The sequence below is a fragment of the Phycodurus eques genome, chromosome 11 (assembly GCF_024500275.1).
Source record: "Phycodurus eques isolate BA_2022a chromosome 11, UOR_Pequ_1.1, whole genome shotgun sequence".
Lineage (NCBI taxonomy): Eukaryota > Metazoa > Chordata > Actinopteri > Syngnathiformes > Syngnathidae > Phycodurus > Phycodurus eques.
In genome coordinates, this window is record NC_084535.1 from 22,173,669 (window position 1) to 22,195,091 (window position 21,423).

Genomic DNA, 21,423 nt, shown 5'->3' on the forward strand with positions numbered 1-21,423 from the left:
CATATTCCTCACAGGATTTGAGTATGACCATCAGAAAAACATTCCAAGTTCTCAATTAGGTGCAAGCTCACATTCCAATATCCTTACAATTATGCAAAACTTGGCTTTGCCTCAAAGTGGTGTCTTTAAACACATACTGTATATAAAGCAACGTTTTTAACAGGCATCTAATACACAAATTTGCATTCTATCACAATGGGTAGCTCAACGGATCGACTTTACAATTATTAAGTCAGGTTTCAGAGGCTTACGTGAGTCTGATTTAGTAGAGATGCAGTGAGCTGTGTACTTGAACTGGTAAAGGGAACCTCTCGAATGGAGGACAAGAGATTCAACAGAAGCAGGTCAATGTGAAGAGGACTTTAGAGTGGAGCTTTTCATAGGCAACTTGATCAAATAAAAGATTATTAGTTGTGCTTGTGCAGGCCTGCATCTAAAATAATCAAATTTGAAGCTCTGAGTTAGTGAAATATCGTTAGGGTAGGAGGCAAATGTGATTACTGACTTACAGCATGTAAACATGGGTCCTACAGCAACCTTGTTATTGCATTTTGTGTAGAAGTGCAGTGCTTAATCTGTTTATATTAAATAATCTTTTTTCTTCCACAAATGTAAACTCAAAATCAACGCCCTGGGCAAGCTCAACAAAGAACAAGGATGGAGGTGGGTGGAGCCACAGACTGGCCACTGTCCTTTAGCAGTGATGTGAAGAGCACAGTCACCTTCCTCCAACCTCACTTCATAAGGACGGCCAGCCTACGAAATAGCAATGTTGTTATTTCATTGCAAGTGAAGAAATTGCCAGACTTTAATCTTGGACCCCCTACTTTATCACCCTACTCTTTATCACCTACATTCAATCTCTTGGCAGTATTTTCCGTAAATTCAATGTACACTTTTACTGTTACGCGGATAGCACCTAGCTCTACCTCTCCACCAAACCCACCACCGTTCTTCCCCTTTCCTCCCTTACTGAATGCATCTCTGAACTCAAACACTGGTTGTCATCCAACTTTCTAAAACCCCACAAGTGATCAGACTGAAATCCTACTCTACTCATCGGTATCAAGTCCATATAAAACAAGATTGACAATTTTTCCATGACACTTGATAATTCCTCTGTTTCCACCTCCCCCAGGTTAAGGGTCTCAGTGTCATCCTTGAAAGAACACTCCTTCCAAGCACACTTAAACATCACCCGGTCTACATACTTTCACTGACGACACATCAATCACCCCCCCCCCCAACCCTCACGCCCCCCCCACGCCACTGTCGTTGTTCATAGCCTCGTCACTTCCCGCCTGGATTATTGCAACCTCTCACCTGTTTGGTCTCCTCCACAAGTCACAACAAAAACTACAGCTTGTCCAGAATTCTGCCGCCCGTATGATCACAAGTACCCCATCTACTCACCATATCACCCTGTCCAATACTGCATCAAATATAAAATACTGATCTGCACCTTCAAGGCCATCAATAACCTCGCCTCAGGCCCGACCTCCTTCATGTTGCCATACCCTCCCATTCTCTCAGATCTTCGTCCTCAATTCATCCCATTATCCTTTTTGCCCAACTTTCCACCATGGGGGACCGAGCCTTCAGCCGCTCTGCCACCCGTCTTTGGAACTCACTACCACCTGACCTCCAAAACAGACTCATTAACCCTCTTCAAAGCCTCTTCAAAGCCAATCTCAAGACACAGACTTTGGACCGCCTATTCACGTTAACATTTTGCAATTTTAATTGATGTTTTATGTTTTGTTATTCTTATTGTATTGTTTGATTTTGTATAACTATCCCGATCCACTTCCTCTGAAACGTGGACTGCCGTCGGACATTCAAACCCTGATTACAATGAGCCTGATCCGGAGGCATCCTTATCTGGGAGTAGCAGGGCATCCCTCCCCTGAGCTCTCAGAAAGTCACGGAAGAGGTAGGAAGTTTAAAACTTGCGTCTATAGCCTGAGCGATTACTCCGTTTTACCATTATAATCATGCAACGTGCACAACTAAGCATGACAGTTTGTCCTACGATACTACATGTTTACAAATCATGCACCCTGTAGACAAAAATGTGGAGCATTGATAGATTTTCTTTTTGATTTTTTTTCTTTTATATATGGACAGTAGTGCACAAAAATATAATTTTCTGACAATGTTATGTGTGTAATGTAGAAATGCATTTACCTTTACTCATTGCACTGTAGCAAAATAATATTTTGTGGTAATTGTACATATTTCTATAAATTGCAGTTGGTGCAACCAGCAGCACATGCAGTCACAGTTTCATTTTTATGCTCATTTTTTTTTTTTTTTTTTTTTTTTTTTTTTTCAGCAGCAGTGAGGCTGTTCATGGCTGGTTGTCTGTTGACTGGGAACCCACAAAGGTCCCTCCCAAACGCACACACACACCACGCACACAGCTCTACATGTTTCAAAGTTCATGCATCATCAATTTGAAAATGTGCATTATACTTGAAAATAAACTACTATTTTGCAATCAAAATACCCTTTTTTGTTTTTTATGTTGTTATATCGTAGGGAAGCATTGTTTAGATATTTGAGCTGTCATAAAAGAAAAAATAGCATCAGAGTGAAAGTTCTGCTTGAAATGGATTGTTTCAAAAAAAGCTCTCCGTTTTTTTCTTGGAGACAGGTCTTTTCAAGAAACGTACCTATGTATCACTGCTGTTTACGAAAGAACGGTAAAAGGTAGAAAGGTACATTTTTTTCCCCTGATGAAAGAAGAAGGTCAAATCTTTCTTTTGGTAGGTTCCATGTTTCTATAGCTATATAACAATTTTCTCTCTTTTCTTGCTAAAATAATTTAAATTCATTGTATTCCTCATTAGTGTACACACAGCACTCCATATTGACAGAAAAAATATTTATGAAAAAAGAAAAACTGAAATATCACACAGCTATAAGTATTCAGACACTTTGCTCAGTATTTAGTAGAAGCACCTTTTGAGCTAATACAGCCATGAGTCTTTTTGGGAATGATGTTTTTTACACCTGGATTTAGGGATCCTCTGCCATTTCTCCTTGCAATCCACTCCAGTTCTGTCAGGTTGGATGGTGAACGTTGGTGGACAGCTATTTTCAGGTCTCTCCAGAGACGCTCAATTGGCTTTAAGTCAGGGATCTGGCTGGGCCATTCAAGAACAGACACGAACAGACACGAAGATGTTCTGAAGCCACTCCTTTGTTATTTGTTATTTTAGCTGTGTGCTTAGGGTCATTGTCTTGTTGGAAGGAGAACCTTCGGCCAAGTCTGAGGTCCTGTGCACTCTGGAAAAGGTTTTCGTCCAGGACATCCCTGTACTTGGCCGCATTTATCTTTTCTTTGATTGCAACCAGTCATCCTGTTCCTGCAGATGAAAAACACCCCCACAGCATGATGCTGCCACTACCATGCTTCACTGTTGGGACTGTATTGGACAGGTGATGAGCAGTGCCTGCCAACAATTTCTAACTTGGTCTCATCAGACAAGAGAATCTTATTTCTCACCATCTTCAGGTGTTTTTATTAGCAAACTCCATGCAGGCTTTAATGTGTCTTGCACTGAGGAGAGGGTTCCGTCGGGCCACTCTGCCATTAAGCCCCGACTGGTGGAGGGCTGCAGTGATGGTTGACTTTCTAGAACTTTCTCCCATCTCCCGACTGCATTTCTAGAGCTCAGCCACAGTGATCTTTGGGTGCTTCTTTACCTCTCTCACCAAGGCTCTTGCACTCAATTGCTCAGTTTGCCCGAAGGGCCAGCTCTAGGAAGGGTTCTGGTCGTCCCAAACGTCTTCCATTTAAGGAATATGGAGGTCACTGTGCTCTTAGGAACATTAAGTGCAGCAGAAATGTTTTTGTAACCTTGGCCAGACCTGTGCCTTGCCACAGTTCTGTCTCTAAGCTCTTCAGACAGTTCCTTTGACCTCATGATTCTCATTTGCGCCAATACCAGATAACTAGAACCCTTTATTGCTCAGTGACTCTTTTTTTTGTCAATGTCTTTATGTCTCAAAAGTGTTCTCTGTCAATTGACTGTCTGTTGTCATACTAGAGCGGCTCCAACTACCAGAGACAAATTCCTTGTGTGTTTTTTGGATAAACTTGGAAAATAAAGATGATTCTGATTCTGATGATTCTGATTCTGACATGCAATGTGAGCTGTAATCTCTCGAGCACCGGTGACCACCAACACACGTTTCCCCCACGTTTCCCGATCCATTAGTGTTGTTGTCTCCATGGTAACGAGTGTATCCAGTCGCGTTTGAGTTGACAAGATGAAGCCCAGTGATCGTAAAAAAGGCGTTGCGGTGGTATCGGAATACAAGATTTTATTACAGTCGTCTGGCATAGTGCAATCGTGAAAGACCAAATTTCTCTTGTAGTCTGATCCCGGCATTACTTGTTGTCTGTCCCCCACCGACGACATGTTTTTTTAATTAACTTTATTTGGTGGTCAGATATTTAGAGCACTACGTCAAAAGACGGCTAAACATAAACTAGCTTTTGTATTCGAATATACTGTGCACGACGGCGACGTGGAGTAAATGTCTTTTGCGGCGCCGATCAATGATCAGCAAATTATGACAAAGCAGATCAGATTGAAATGAAACCTGCCCTCGTCAGATCATACACCTGACATCTGTGGAGGCCCTTCCCTCTCAGCGACGGCGTGAGTGTGAATGTTTTTCTGTCTCTATCTGTGCCTTTTGATAGACTGCGCTGAGACCAGTCTACCAGTCACCAAAATACACCTACAGTTCAATTCAGGTTCTCCTTCAGGAATTAGCAGGAATGCTGCTTCTCTTCTTTTTTTTTCAGTTCTGCAACTGAAATAGTGGGAATGGACTGAGGATAGCCAGAAAGAAGCAATATATTTCTCTAGAAAGTAAGCACAGTAGACTTCAATTTGTTGTGCATTGTAATGGGCACTTGCTCCTCTTAATGAACACGGGAAAAAGCCAAGATACCAGATGGTAAAGAATCCAGAAATTTCTCTGACCAAACCATCTCAATTGACTGTTTGTCCTAATTTTATCTACCCTAAATACATAAACAAAATATCCATCCATCCATCCATTTTCTGAGCCGCTACTCCTCTTTGGGGTCACGGGGGTGCTGGAGCCTATCCCAGCTGTCATCGGGCAGGAGGCGGAGTACACCCTGAACTGGTTGCCAGCCAATCGCAGGGCACATACAAACAAACAACCATTCACACTCACAGTTACACCTACGGGCAATTTTTTAGAGTCTCCAATTAATGCATGTTTTTGGGATGTGGGAGGAAACCGGAGTGCCCGGAGAAAACCCACGCAGGCACGGGGAGAACATGCAAACTCCACACAGGCGGGGCCCGGGATTGAACCCGGGTCCTCAGAACTGTGAGGCTGACGCTCTAACCAGTCGGCCACCGTGCCGCTAAACAATATATAAATATGAATAAATATTCAATTTTGCATCAGGAAGAGCTCCTGTCTTTCAAGATATAGCTTTTCGGCTGTCATCAGCAGGAGCAACATTGTGAGTTTGGACTGAAGAGACACAGTAAAAGCCCCCATAAGCAGAGATGGGTAGCCAAATATTGTTCTCAAGTAGGAGTCCTGCTACTTTACCAAATATGACTAAGTAAGAAAGTTGTCAATGAAAAAACTAAAAGCACTGAGTAAATGTTGAGTAACTTAAATCAGCGTCAACGTCAAATAAAATAAAACTAACTAAATAAAATGAATGACAAAATATAACAAATGATGAATAAAATATTTGTTAAATAAATTAAGGAAAATTCAGCACCAAGAAATGCTTTTATACTATTTTGTTTCCACTTGTTAAAAAGCACAATAGGCACAGCACGTAACGATTGCAAAAACAGGAACAAGGCTGGCCACAAAAGTGAAGCTATTTGGTGGAGGACCGGGAAGACACCAGTTGCAAGATGCAACGTGACGCCGAATTGAGAAGAGAGAAAAAAGACGAGCATCTGCAACTTACCGCGAGTGTTTTCTCAAGTGTGAGCTGAAATATCCAAGTTTGGGCAGTAACAATTTAAGACTACACTGTACGACAAAGCAGTTGTTTTTAACGGTCTGTAATGTGTCGCACGGCTGATTTTTTTCCCCACATTATGAGTCCCTTTGATTGGCTCGCGAAGGCTTGTGTGCGTTCATGTGGCTGCCTTGTGCCGATTTATTGGTGAACTGGATTCAAATTCAAATGACACAATTGGTTGCGTTGGATTGATGCTCGTGATGGTGAGATGAAGCTTCATGAAGCATCATAACACTTCAGCCATTGGTTCGAGTCATGGCTCTTATGAATGACTATGTATTACAAAACAATGTTTGACCAAGTAATTTCCCAACATAAAGTGTAAAATATATTATTTCTGACCGGATTCTGTGTGCTTAAAATGTTCATCAACATAGGGATGGCAGGTGGTCTAATGTTTCTCTGTCACTTTGGGAAAATGGCATGGGCTTAAGAGGGCATAGGATTTTGAAAGTGCTTATTTAGAAATAACAGTATATCATGATTTTTGTGTTAAGTGATTCATTCAAGAGCAAGATTTTTTTAAATTGGGGTACAGTAATTTCTCCTCTCCCAGTGAGGGTTTATTTTACCTTACTTTCTGTGAACACAATAAATACTTTCCCCATGAATAAAATAAGAAACAGTGGAAAATTCTGCTTTTGATAAACAAAGATAATTGATAAGCCTCAATGATAGTTCCTTGTGCAGCATAATAGTTGGTATGAGTGCAATAACTCCTGACAGAACACAAACAACCTTTAGGCTTCAATGAGCTCACACAGTGTTTAAAATGTTCAGATAAATCACTGAATCACTGAATTTTACTCTCTCACACACATACTTCTTACTACTATCACAATTTCTATATCAATATTATTAGCAGCCTTGTTGCGAGAGATTGAACCAACTGTTAAACATTAAATAGCCCATAGAACCTCATCTTCACTTTAATTTTCAGATCATTGGATCAGTAAGCTCGAAGCAACGTTAGTAGTCGTGAGTTTTTAATGTCTTTCATGCAAGCTCATACTATTCTCAACATAACACACATGTTCCCATTGAGTCTGCTCAGCATTTAGAGCGAGCTAATGTTATGCTAAAAACTCATCAGCCTTCATCTCAGCGTACTTCTCTGCAACAAAACAAGACTGAATTTAATTTCTTACTTTCTCACAATCACACAGACAGGCTTCTACAATCACTGACTGTTTCCACATCGATGTCTTCAACAGCAATATTTCAGGCGATTCACAGACATATCGGAGGTACTCCAAGCTAGCAGAGCTGCTGCTTGTGTATACTCCGCCCTTAACGTTACGTTATTGTGCTAGTCGTGAGCTGTAGAGTTTTTCATGTGACTTTCATGTAAACATACTTTTTCTCTCTCCGGCGTGCGTTTGTGAGGAGAGCTTCCGCTTCAAATGGGCTCTGCCCCTTACTCGTGCTGTGGCTGCTTAACCAATCACATGGCGCCGTGGGTGGAACAATGAGGCGTGGTAAAAGCAGCATGGCTGCTTCTGAGCCGAAATAACTCAGTTTTAAATTCATTTCTTGATATCAGCAAATCAGATTAAAAAAAATATCGATATACGTAAAAATTCCAAATACCGGTGCCCATAATTGGGCCGGCCGATAATCGGTCGCTCTCTACTCGATATGTGTTTTGCGGAAACGCCCCCTCCATTACTCGACACGCCTTGAAGACTCAGCACATCTCGTAACATCACTAACTGGTGCAAATAGCACCCAATGTGGAAATTGAAGGCAAAGTCTAAAAACAGATTGCTCACGTAATACTGTCATTGATAATAAAAGTAGCAAGCGGCATGTAGATCATTGTATGGGGGGGGGGGTAAAGGTACCGCTTCTTCTTAACATAAATACACAAAATTAAAGAATTATGATGCAATAAAACTACTCTGACAAGTACAGTATATCCAAAATGTTACTTAAGTGTAACTTAGTAAATGCACCGCGTTGTTTTTTTTTTTGTCCTGTTTGGCTGTTAGGTCATGCAGAATGGAAAATCTGTATCCTTTCTAGAGGTTTCTAGAGGCGAGAGAGAAACAAAGACAAAAGACAGCACTAATTGTAAACAGGATGAGACAGGTCTACAACAATGAAACATTAAATATGAGTGTTGCATGGGGCTGCAATGCTACATACACCCTGTGAGGGAAGGACAGGACAAGATATAACAGGACAAGGACAGGAGAAGAAGCATGCAGGACAAGGGTTGTGAACCCGGCTGTACAACAAGTGGGGTGGGATTAACTATCTAAATTATAAAACTCTACAGGACGAGAGTATAAGGGAGGGGATACACAAGTGATTTGGATATGCATGAGTTATTTGTCGCAGTGAGTGCATGACCCCACACCCAGTGAAAGGATACATGCAAGTGAATTGACACCGTTTTACATGCACAAAGACTGACAGAAGTGTCCTATAATTGCTGTGGCCGCACCGCAAAGGCTGTGGACCCCACCCAATCAATCGAGGGGCGGGATCGGGCCCAGAGGTCCACCCGAGAGCAGCCCAGGGGACGGGACACATCCCACACCGAGGGACCCCGAGGCGCCCCGCTCAACCGGCCACCCAGTGGGGGCTGCAGGGACCCAATCCACCCCCTCGGCCAGAGCGGGTGACCCAGGCGGAACATGGGCGAGTCACCATCACACCACCAATACTCCCCAGGAGGTCGCCCCAGTGGTTCTATAGAAATAGAAACAGTTCTCCCCCACCCCCGAGATCAGGAAGGAGTGAAAACAGTCCCGTCGCCACAGACTCCGGAGCAGCAAACAGAGGGACAAGAGGAGAAGATCCCCACACCATGCACGTGTCCTTTCACATGCAAACCTCGACAACAAAGAATACAGAATTCCATTGTTTACTTTCACACTTGTGAAAATAGTCTTGCTATTGTCAAATGGCACCCTACTCAGGCAAAGGAAGCAAGAGTCTAGATTTAGCATGATGAGGAAAGGTGACCAGCTATCTACGTAGATCTGTAATTGATTTTTTCGTTCTGCTGATATATTTTATAATGCAATATAGTCTATGATGAGATTTAGCCACTGATTGATGTTAATAGCTTGTTTGTTTTTCCAGTTTAATAGAATTGTTTTCTTAGCGGTAGCTAACGCGACAAGTAATGATTGTGTACTGCGTTCCTACTCATCTCTCCCCATAAGGCATCATTAACTGCTTCTCTATAGCCTATATGAATGATTTTTAAAGTCTCCTTTAAATAGAGGTCCTCAACAGCCATTCTCCTGTGTGGATTAGATTATTTTTTACAAACACTTGTAATTTACTGTAAATAGCAAATCTTTTGGGAGATTTACGGTAGTCTTTGGGTGGACTAATGCTAGATCTTTTGTCCCCCTGGATTGAGGTCACACTGGTTTCCAAGCATTTCGTTTTACAGAGGTGCATCTCAATAAATTATAATATTGGAGGAGAGCTCATTGTAATGTCAAGTGTCATTCATCAATAAAACAGATTCAGTCAACATGAAAAAACATTTCAGAAGTCCAATTCCAACCCCATTTCCATATTCAAATCCTTGTTTCTTATGGAACATTCTAATTGCTTGGAGATGGTCAAATGTGGGTTTTCCTTAGCTGTAAGACAAAATCATCAAAATAATAATTCAAACCATGAAAACCGGTTTGTTTCAACGGGGCTTGAAAGTGGTTGAAAAGTGTACTGTTATGCTTGTATGTATGTATAGTATTTTGGCGAAAGCATGTCACAGCCATGTTAAGACCCCTGGAAACTGTTTGAATTTGTGTGGGGGGAGAAAAAAGAAAACAAACAAAAAATATATTTCTCCATTAAATGGGGTTCTTCTGTGCAATGTGCCCTATGCTGCAGTCGGTGGCTTCTAGTCAGGCAAGCTTATGATAGGTTCGTTTATTACAAGGTGATTGCGGTAATGTGTACGCGCGTGTGTGTTTGTTCAACCTTTTAAATTGCAAGTCTACGTCAAGAACATACATTTCTGTCAGGCCAATTATACAACCCCAATTCCAATGAAGTTGGGGCGTTGTGTTAAACAGAAATAGAAACAGAATACAATGATTTGCAAATCATGTTCAACCTATATTTAATTGAATACACTACAAAGACAAGATATTTAATGTTCAAACAGGATCAACTTTATTGTTTTTAGAAAATAATCATTAACTTAGAATTTTATTGCTGCAACACGTTCCAGAAAAGCTGGGACAGGTGGCAAAAAAGACTGAGAAAGTTGAGGAATGCTCATCAAACACCTGTTTGGAACATCCCACAGGTGAACAGGCTAATTGGAACAGGTGGGTACCATGATTGGGTATAGGGGATAAGGTAAAGGAGCTTCCCTGAATTGCTCAGTCGTTCACAAGCAAAGATGGGGTGAGGTTCACCTCTTTGAGAACAAATGCGTGTGAAAATAGCCGAACAGTTTAAGGACAATGTTCCTCAACATAGAATTGCAAGGAATTTAGGGATTTCATCATCTACGGTCCATATCATCATCAAAAGGTTCAGAGAATCTGGAGAAATCACTGCATGTAACTGGCAAGACCGTAAACCATCATTGAATGCCCGTGACCTTCGATCCCTCAGGCGGCACTGCATCAAAAACCGACATCAATGTGTAAAAGATATCACCACATGGGCTCAGGAACACTTCAGAAAACCAATGTCAGTAAATACAGTTCGGCGCTACATCCGTAAGTGCAACTTGCAAAGCAAAAGCCATTTATCAACAACACCCAGAAACGCCGCCGGCTTCTCTGGGCCCGAGCTCATCTAAGATGGACTGATGCAAAGTGGAAAAGTGTTCTGTGGTCCGACGAGTCCACATTTCAAATTGTTTTTGAAAATTGTGGACGTCGTGTCCCTTGGGCCAAAGCGGAAAAGAACCATCCGGACTGTTATGGAAACACAGTTCAAAAGCCATAATCTGTGATGGTATGGGGCTGTGTTAGTGCCAATGGCATGGGTAATTTACACATCTGTGAAGGCACCATTAATGCTGAAAGGTACATACAGGTTTTGGAGAAACATATGCTGCCATCCAAGCAACGTCTTGTTCATGGACGCCCCTGCTTATTTCAGAAAGACAATGCCAAACTACATTCTGCACGTTACAACAGCGTGGTTTCGTAGTAAAAGAGTGCGGGTACTACACTGGCCTGCCCGCAGTACAGACTTGTCTCCCATTGAAAATGTGTGGCGCATTATAAAGCGTAAAATACGACAACCCCAGACTGTTGAACAGCTGAAGCTGTACATCAATCAAGAATGGGAAAGAATTCCACCTACAAAGCTTCAACAATTAGTGTCCTCATTTCCCAAACGTTTATTGAATGTTGTTAAAAGAAAAGGTGATGTAACAGTGGTAAACATGACCCTGTCCCAGTTTTTTTTAACGTGTTGCAGCCATAAAATTTTAAGTTAATGATCATTTGCAAAAAACAATAAAGTTTATCAGTTTGAACATTAAATATCTTGTCTTTGTAGTGTCCATCCATCCATCCATTTTCTGAGCCGCTCCTCCTCACTAGGGTCATGGGCGTGCTGGAGCCTATCAGGAGGCGGGGTACATCCTGAACTGGTTGCCAGCCAATCGCAAACAAACAACCATTCGCACTCACATTCACACCTACAGGCAATTTAGAGTCGTCTTTTTAGTGTATTCAATTAAATATAGGTCGAACATGATTTGCAAATCACTGTATTCTGTTTTTATTTATGTTTAACACAATGTCCCAACTTCATTGGAATTGGGGTTGTACATTGCTCGTGCACTCACTGTAGTTGTCTCGCCTCGCTGCACTATTTGCATATCTGTTGTTGACCAATACTGGCCACTAATGCCAGAGTAGCATCTGCCCCATTTGCACACTGACTGAGGAGTATCTGCAAAATTTGCACATTCAACATTGTTCCAGATTATCGCACCACTCGTCACTTTAAACTGCATACACTCCTTGAAGTCTCGGCGCCCTTTGCAAAATGGTCATTGCACCGGACTATTGCTATATTAGTCATTCAAATTGCTCTCTCTAAGTGCTAGAGGACATCTTTTTGCACAATTGTCAAAAAAAAACAAAAAACTTGTACCGGCATTACCAGATAACTAGCAACCCTTTATTGCTCAGGGACTGTTGTCTTTATATGTCAAAAGTGTTCTCTGTCAATTGACTGTCTGTTGTCGTACTCGAGCGGCTCCAACTACCGGGGACAAATTCCTTGTGTGTTTTGTTGACATACTTGGCAAATAAAGATGATTCTGATTCTGATACAGTGGAGATAAATTATGAAACGGCCTCATTCCCCTATCGTTGTGGTTGCTTTATCGCCTCTCTAACTAATGCACTTCAGGCATAGTCACACTAATGATATCAGAGCACTTCCCACAACAACAGGAGGAGTCCTCTTCGGTCGTGAAAGGTTTATTTCCTACTTCTTACAGGTTTATTATATTTTTTCAAATCACACAGCAAGATCATTTTGAATCTCTAACTAATCATTTTCACAGCATTTAAAGGACTTTTCTCATTTTCATTCTTGGTCATTTTCACAAGTCCGTTGTACAGTGGAGCCTTGATATAAAAGTGGCCCAACTTACAAAATTTTTGAGATACAATCCATCATTCAGTCAATTTCCTGCTTTGACTTGCAAGCACAAACTTGAGATACGAGCAGTGAATGGTTGCCAGTCGGGGACCTGGTAACCATATTAATAGGGTGGGTGGTGGGTCGTTACATTTCTGGCTCCTGCGTTGGACCCTTATGGTGGCGTTGGACCCTGATGGTGGCTAGGACCCCCATGGTCTCAAGGTGTGGTGGTGGTGGGGCGCGCTGGGTGGGGGTTGGGGTGGTTCATTCACTAATAAGCTCCAGAAACACACTATAGGCTTGAACTGCTAATGCTGGGACAACTAACAATAACACAGTTTATATTAAGATATCAACTCACAGGTTCTTACAGGTGTTTACACACTATAATAGCATCACCCCGTACAACTCATCAGTTGCACGGCCTTGCTCATTTCGCACATCCTGTCCTGTCATTTTCTTTCCTCTCTCATCTTGTTCTCTTGGTTAGTTGTTTCTTGTCCTCAACGAGTATCCCCCCATCCACAAATAGGAACACGATTTGACTGTTGTAATATTACTTGTGCTCAAATAGCTCGACAGTCGACTATTGCTCTGCTGTGCTTCGCACCCCTATTCCCCTTGTCCACTCTTTCTGTCCCCTCTGCAAGCACACTCTGTCTGTTCCCTCTGAATCTGGTTTCCACAGACACAAGGTTATGTATGTCCTTTTAACAATGGACTGAGTTCCATATGATTGATTACATTAGAGTTTGGTTTTTGTTGTTTTTGTTTGAAACTATTCACACTGTAATTTGCTAGGAATAATATTGCCAAAAGACTGTGACAATATTACAGTACTCACACATCTTGTGCAACATGGCTAAGGCCAATTACGGTTGTCTCGGTAAGAGGCCAGTAGCTGCAGGCAGCCATGGAATAAAAAGCCCTGAAACTGGGAGTTTGTAACAGAGATGAAAGCAAGTGGGTGTCTCAGCATTCAGTGCAAGTAATCAGCCATCTCTCCCTCTGCAGCTATCTTTATCCTCAACAAAAATCTGCTTTCATTGCCTCATACACTTATCTTTGACGGAAAACGCAGTCACGCACACTCAGACATTCAGGCGGACACACGTACACAAGTGCACACACACTAAGAATGGAAGCTTATTGTCCACAGATTTGCCTTTGGGTTTCACAAAGACCATCACAAATACACAACTAAATAATGACACTAACACAACACACAATAAACAGGAAACAGCATGCTCATCACATGTGCAATTTAAGAATTCACTGTTTGGCATTAAATGATTTACTTGATGCAACTAAAACAAATATCAATCCAAACGCTAAAAGTGAACTTTATTAGCCTAAGAAATTTGTTTAAAGAATGTTTTTAATATTCTCCAAAATAACAAATAAAAGTGCTCCGACCAGGACAACATAAAAACTGAATCAGGCAAGGAAACATAACATAATCAAGTATTTGTGTATAAACAGTTACAATGATATTTTTAGTTTAGTTTATGCATACAGTTGGCTGCAATACAACCTCTGAGATTGAACATAATCTGTTCCAGGATGTAAATACTGTAAAAATGTTCCAGGATGTAAATACTGTAAAAATGATCCATTCCAATGTCTATTGACAGTATAAAACCGTTATCTGCATGTATCAAGTGATATTCTAAAGTTCTTAACCTGTTCTGGTAACTGGAAGTTTCCTCATTGATGATAAATGATGATAGAAATTGTGCCTAATTCAATTTGCAGTAGATTTTTCAATTGACCCATATTTGATATCACTATGCTAAATATCCATTTTCTGAATACATGAAACAACCCACATGTAACTAAAAATTTAAACATTTACATTTTTAATTACTTGTATACAAATAGTTAAAATAATAAATAATTAAAAGAAACATGTAAATAGCTGGATATTTCCAAAAATGTGTCCATAACTAATCCGTTCTGAATTTGACATAATCTTACAGTGATTATTACATTATAACACACCCATAACATGTTTCTCTGCCCATGACTTGGCAGCTAGGCTAGGCTATTATCTGACTTTTTCAAATGACGGAGTGCAGTCCGTTCGCAGTTATTGACGTGGGGTGGGGGGTATTGACTGCATAATTGCATGTCTACAGAATCTTTATTGGGGTGTGCTTCTAAGTTTTAATTTACTTTTTCTTTTTATTTATCATGAGTGCATCATTTCTATAGACGCGCATATATCAACGATCTGTCTGTTTCTCTGGTCAGGCTGTCATTGAGTGGGTCTTTCCAAATATGTACTGTAATTTATGCCATAGTCACACTGACAAGATATCTGATTAGTCTGATTTTTAACCAGATTTGAAAGAGGCCTGCTTCCAATGATTTTATGACCCATATCTGAGAGGCCAGCTGAGGGGGGATCTGAATTGTGTCACTGGACTCGTGGAGTATAAATCCAACCTGAGAGAACAAATAAGACCCTCTGAAAATCTAATGCCCCTGAAGTCCGACCGAAATTTGACCAAATTTGTCTGGCTAAAGCAACAATTCCTCTTGGAGCCTCCACGTCCTGGTCACCACCTCTTCCAGCTCCTTCCCTCGGGTAGGCGCTATCAAACAATGCAAACTAAAACTAGCACACATTCCAACAGCTTCTTCACACTTGTCATTAACGTCTTAAACAGTTAACTTACAATTCCATTGTAACATGCTGCCAATTTTGTCTTGAGATTATTGTCACATCTGTCGGGGCAATTATACATTATTCGTGCACTCACTGTAGTAGTCTCGCCACTCTGCACTAGTTGCATAACTGTTGTTGACCAATACTGGCCACTCATGTGCTTGAGAAGTATCTGCGCCATTTGCACAATGGTCACTGTACCGACTATTGCTCTATTAGTCATTTCAAACTGCTCAAAATTGCTGGACGACTGCATGATTTGCACAATTGTCAAAAAAAAAAAAAAAAAAAAAATGTATCGGCATTACCACATTACTTTCATTGCTCAGTGACCCGCCGTGCTGTGTTTTATGTTTTTATGTCTCAAAAGTATTTTCTGTCAAATGGTTGTCTGTTGTCGTACTAGAGCAGCTCCAATTACTGGAGACAAATTGCTTGTGTGTTTTTGACATACTTGGCAAATAAAGATGATTCTGATTCTGATGTATAAAATAACAGATTGATGAAAAACATGAATTGTGTTTGGAATGTGCGAATGGCTATATATAGTACAGTATAACTGGACATGAAATTATTTTAATTTGAAGGCTGGCAGGACTATTAATCTGCTTAATAGTACAGTGCATTTAAAAAGAGGTAGACCTCAATACACCTGTGTGGTCTACTGTACTGAGCAGTTTTTCTACTAAAGCTACTATAAGCTCGACAAACAATAAATCAGAGAGGGAAAAAGAAATGTGCGCTGATTTTCACACGTATATGCTTAGCATTTTTTTATATCGCTATATATATATTGCTGGATTTTAAAATAAATAAATAAATAACCAGAATGCATTTTTTTTCGAATATTGTGCAACTCTATCTGAACTGAACTTATTTTACACTTGTATGGCTTAACTTCAGCATTGATCCCTCTGCACTTTTCAATACATTATGTTACTGTCTGGCGGCACGGTGGGCGACTGGTTAGCACATCTGCCTCACAGTTCTGAGGACCAGAGTTCAAATCTGGCCTCGCCTGTGTGGAGTTTGCATGTTCTCCCCGTGCCTGCGTGGGTTTTCTCCAGGTACTCCGGTTTCCTCCTGCATCCCAAAAACATGCATGGTAGGTTAATTGAAGACTCTAAATTTCCCGTAGGTGTGAATGTGAGTGTGAATGGTTGTTTGTTTCGATCTGCCCTGCAATTGGCTGGCGGCCAGTACAGGGTGTACCCCGCCTCTCGCCCGAAGACAGCTGGAATAGGCACCAGCACGCCCGTGACCCTCGTGAGGAGAAACGGTGGAAAATTGATGGATGGATGGCTGGACAGACGGACAGACCTTACAGTCTGTCCACATACACATTTTCACAAGCCTCTTTCACACAAAGATTGTGCAAAATTTACAGAGAAATAACGGTAGGGATGGCATTTATTTACACAGGATCCAACAATGCAGAACACAGCTACACACCTTCGGTAAATAGATAATTAGATGTATGATGACGTCCGCAACAGTGTCTGGTATGACATAAAATCACGTTCAACACAAAATGGTGCGATGTGTGACTCTTGGGTGTTGTTGGATCTATCTCACCCAACACCTATAAAAAATAGACACAAAGGAACAAACTTAACACCCTGGTTCTCACTCTCCGCTATTCTCTTTCACCCTGCCGTCGTTTAACTTTTCTCTTATACTACCTGTGCAGCTGACAAATCTGTGGATTGACTTCGACTTGGAATTCCGCGTCAGTACATTTCACACAGAACTGCTACCCGGGGGAAAAAGGAACAAAATTGGGAGTGTAAAATTCCTCGCTGTCATAGGCAATGTTCAGAGTGACAATGTTAGCTTCACATTTAACTTTTCACATTTAACAGTTAACTTATTTGACACTAAAATAATACTTCGTTTTGATACTGCCTAATAAAGGTGACTAACAAAAAAAAAAAAAAAAAAAAAAAAAAAAAAACTTTAACATCGGTTATTCCTACTTGCAATCGTGAAAGCTGTCGAGGCAATATGACCATATTCCTGTGGAGAAATTACCTCATTTACTCAAGCTGTCCCTTTAATGGCTGGATCAGACTACAGAAGACAAATTTGGTCTTTCACAACTGAACTATGTCAGACTACTGCCATAAAGTCTTGCCGTATCTCGGGCAGACAGTGGTAACACTACACGACATTATTCCGATAGCACCGTATCCTGTCTTACACAATCACTGGGCTTTATCTTGACAAACAAACACTGTCGGAGAGGCGGAAGCAGAAAAAAGTGTCACTGGTCAACGCGACTGAATACACAAATTACCATGCCGACAATAACACCAATGGATCATGCCAATGTATTGTATTGTGTTGTGTTGTGTTGGGGATAAAATGTACAAAAAGAGGAAAAAGCGTGGTGTCGACACCGGTACTCAGGAGTGGGTTTTCCATTCAAGGAGAGCTTGAGGTATGTTCACATACTTGTAATACAATGCTCGCAAGCAGGCAACATAATGTTATATAAAGACATGCAAACACCAAAGGCATGAAAAAGGTGACAGAAAAAAAAAAAAAAAACATTGTTGGGGGAGTCTGGGGGGGATCCCCCAGGCCCCCACAGAGATTTTTTTATTTTTTTTTATTTTAACATAAATTAAGGAATCTGGAAGACTGAAGAGTACAATAAGGCAAAATCAACAAATTTTATTCACGCGGAAAAACATTTACTGACACCACTTAAGTACATGTCGATGTACAAATTTAAGATTAAAATTACTTTTCCCTCATTTCTTTGCTTTTTTTGTTTTAGGCTCCAATTTGAGCCAAGCTCATCTCCACTTGCACCTGATGCCTGCTTCAAGCTGTGGCACATGAATACTAGAATTCATTCATTCATTCTGGAAAAGAAATGACTAAAATCATTGTCTGTTTCACTATTACCAACTTCAAAGGCTAATCCCAAATGCATCCTCCAGGAAAATATAAAGTACAATATTTTTCTGTTTTTATTGGTCACTTCTGAATTTGAAGTTAGTTCATTTTGTGTTGTGACATAATCCCTAACATCACTCTGTCGCTTAATACATTTAACATTAACATCTGTAAATTAATTAGATAATTCTAGGTGCATTTCCTAATTAATACAAGATGTACGAGCGCAGGGGTGTCAAACTCATTTTTTGTCACGAGCCACATTGTAGTTATGGCTTCCCTCGGAGGGCCGTTATGACTGTGAACCCATATAAAATATTGTCTCATTTAATGACATATACACAACAAATTGATGGACAGCAAGTTTCAGAACATAACCAATTTCAGTCAGAAGCCAATAAAAAGTGTTCAACTAATCTTAAAATTTATTTCAAAAAGGTGATTGGTAACATAAAATGCTTTCAATATCTCAAGATTATACAAGTAAAGACACCAATTGTGGTATTTTCACAAGAAACATGAAGTCGACACACATGATTTGCTTTCATGGGCCACATAAAATGATGTTGCGGGCCGGATCTGACCCCCGGGCCACCAGTTTGACACCAGTGTACTAGCTGATCAGCTCTTGTCGCCGATGTTACGTGTGCTTCGCGGTTCCGCTGGGATCACAACCAGGGCCATGACCCGCAGCACCTCAACGCCAAAATACGAAAGACCAGTGCAACAAATACGACAGGCTGATCTGATGAGCAAAAATGCTTAAACGTGAAAGTAGCAATAGAGGATGCTCGCTCCAGAGGCGGGTAGAGTAGCCAAATATTGTTTAGTTACTTGACAATAATGTGACTCAAGGACAAGTAAAAAGTAGTCCTCCCAAAAATACTTCAGAATAAAAATTAGACAGTGAAATAATTTCTCAAGTACTGAGTAAATAGCACAAACAATAATAAAAAAAGAAATAAATAAATTAAAAAAACATTCGCAATTTACTGCACAGTGTTTTCTCAAGTTAAAAGTGAGCTGAAACAGCCAAAGAGACAACTACTACAATGCATGAAAGCTGTTGTTTTTATTCGTCTAAATCTAAACAAGAGTAGCGCGCCGTTGCCTTCACGGTAACGACGACCTTCCCAAAACGGTGGCCATTTAGGCACAACAATAAGACGGGCTGGCTTATATTGAAATATAATAATGGTAAATGTTAAATCTAAATGTTTTAGATCAAACTAAATATTTAGCTAATATGCAAATCCACACTGGCAAGAAACGGAAGTACCAAAATAAAAGCTGCGTGTTTGTGGCGCCAAATACAGCGGAACCTCGGGAATTCGAACATAATTCGTTCTTGTGAAGTGTTCGAAGTCCGATTTGTCCTCCGGAACATTTTTTCCCATCGGAAATAATGTAAATGAGTTTAATCCGTTCCCAACCTCCAAATACAGTTAATTCCTATTTTATAACATAAATGTTCAACATAATAATTGTAAAATTTAACTTAAATGTGTATCACTTACCTTTTTGGTTGCAGTGTGATGAAATCAGTGGATGGATGTGGAGGGAGGGAAGGAGGAAGGGTTACTCCTCAGCCTCCATGATTTGACTGGGTAATTCTCCTGGGCTTTTTCCCTTCTCAGTCTCTTTAGTTCAACCGGATCGCTCTCTAAAGTAGCTTTCCTACCCTCTTTGAGAAAAAATGCTTTGTAATGCTAGTCACTCCTTTGGCAACACTAACTGCCTTTATTACATCTTTATTCTTTAGGATAGTCTAAACTGTCGACTTAGCCATACAATACTGGATAGCAAGAGCCGTAACACGCACACCATTTTCATACTTAGCGATTATCTCCTTCCTTACATCCACTTTCCTTTTTTCTTTGCTGCTGGCAGCACTGCTGTCTTTCCTTGAGAGAAAAAAGAACATTTCTCCATGAAAATTGTACTGGAAAAACAAAAAAAAAATTATCTTAAGAAGCACTCACAAATGTGATGAGAGTGTTCACGCTATGACTTCCTGACTCGAAATTGGCAGGGGGTCATCTCAGCTACCGTTTCGTGTGCGTTTGGCATCGCTCGGCTTGACTCGGCTACCCGTTCAACGTGCGTTCGGCTTTTCTCGGGTGTTCGGGCTCCGAGAATTTGGTCGAAGTCTGAGGCATTTTTTACTTGGATATTTTTGGTCGAAGTCCGATTTGTGAGAGTCGTTCAAATTCCGAGGTTCCACTGTAACCTACGATAAACATCTCGTGCTGAAATGCCGGGTGAAAAAAAGAAACAAAGCAGCAACAGTTCTTTTTTGTCTTCTCTCACCCCCTGCCTTGACACTTGTTTTTACAAATCCACCTTCAGGGCTGACGTCCGCTCTCTTTCGGCCGGCGAGCAAACACTGTGAGGCAGAAATGCCAGTGAGAAGCACCGGTCTCTGGCTGGTTCTCTTTTCTCCCCGCCTGCTTCCCCGGCTCCAGCCTTGCAACTTCCACGCGAGATTTCTTCATTAACGTGACACTAAACACTCAAAGTACTTGTCAAATAAAGAGTCCATAACTGGTTTGTTATTTCAGGAAGTGATCATATATTTCCCAGGGTCAATTTCCCTGTAGAAGATGTTTTTTATTTTATTTTATTTTATTATGCTGTTATTTGATACTACAAACACACAGCTTTTATTTTGGTACTTCCGTTTCTTAGCAGTGTGGATTTGCATATCAACCAAATATTTAGTTGGACTCGAAACCTTTAGATTTAGAATTTAACATTTATATGTAATCTTTAGGCGGCACGGTGACCGACTGGTTAGAGCGTCAGCCTCACAGTTCTGAGGACCGGGGTTCAATCCCCGGCCCCGCCTGTGTGGAGTTTGCATGTTCTCCCCGTGCCTGCGTGGGTTTTCTCCAGGCACTCCGGTTTCCTCCAACATCCCAAAAACATGCATGGTAGGTTCATTGAAGACTCTGAATTTCCCGTAGGTGTGAATGTGAGTGCGAATGGTTGTTTGTTTCTATGTGCCCTGCAATTGGCTGGCTACCAGTTCAGGGTGTACCCCGCTTTTCGTCCGAAGATAGCTGGGATAGGCTCCAGCACGCCCACGACCATAGTGAGGAGAAGGAAAATGGATGGCTGAATGGATATATATTTGACATTTAGAATCGAGATTTAGGTGTAACATTTAATATTTGGATTTAACTATAAAGTTGACAAATATTGT

General features: G+C 40.9%; 1 protein-coding gene across 2 annotated transcripts in view; it reads right to left on the bottom strand.

Moving 5' to 3' along the window:
- The window catches only part of LOC133409387 (serine/threonine-protein kinase 32C-like), a 91,052-nt gene that overhangs the window by 68,336 nt on the left and 1,293 nt on the right, over nucleotides 1–21,423 (bottom strand). The gene's annotated exons all lie outside the window — the stretch shown is intronic.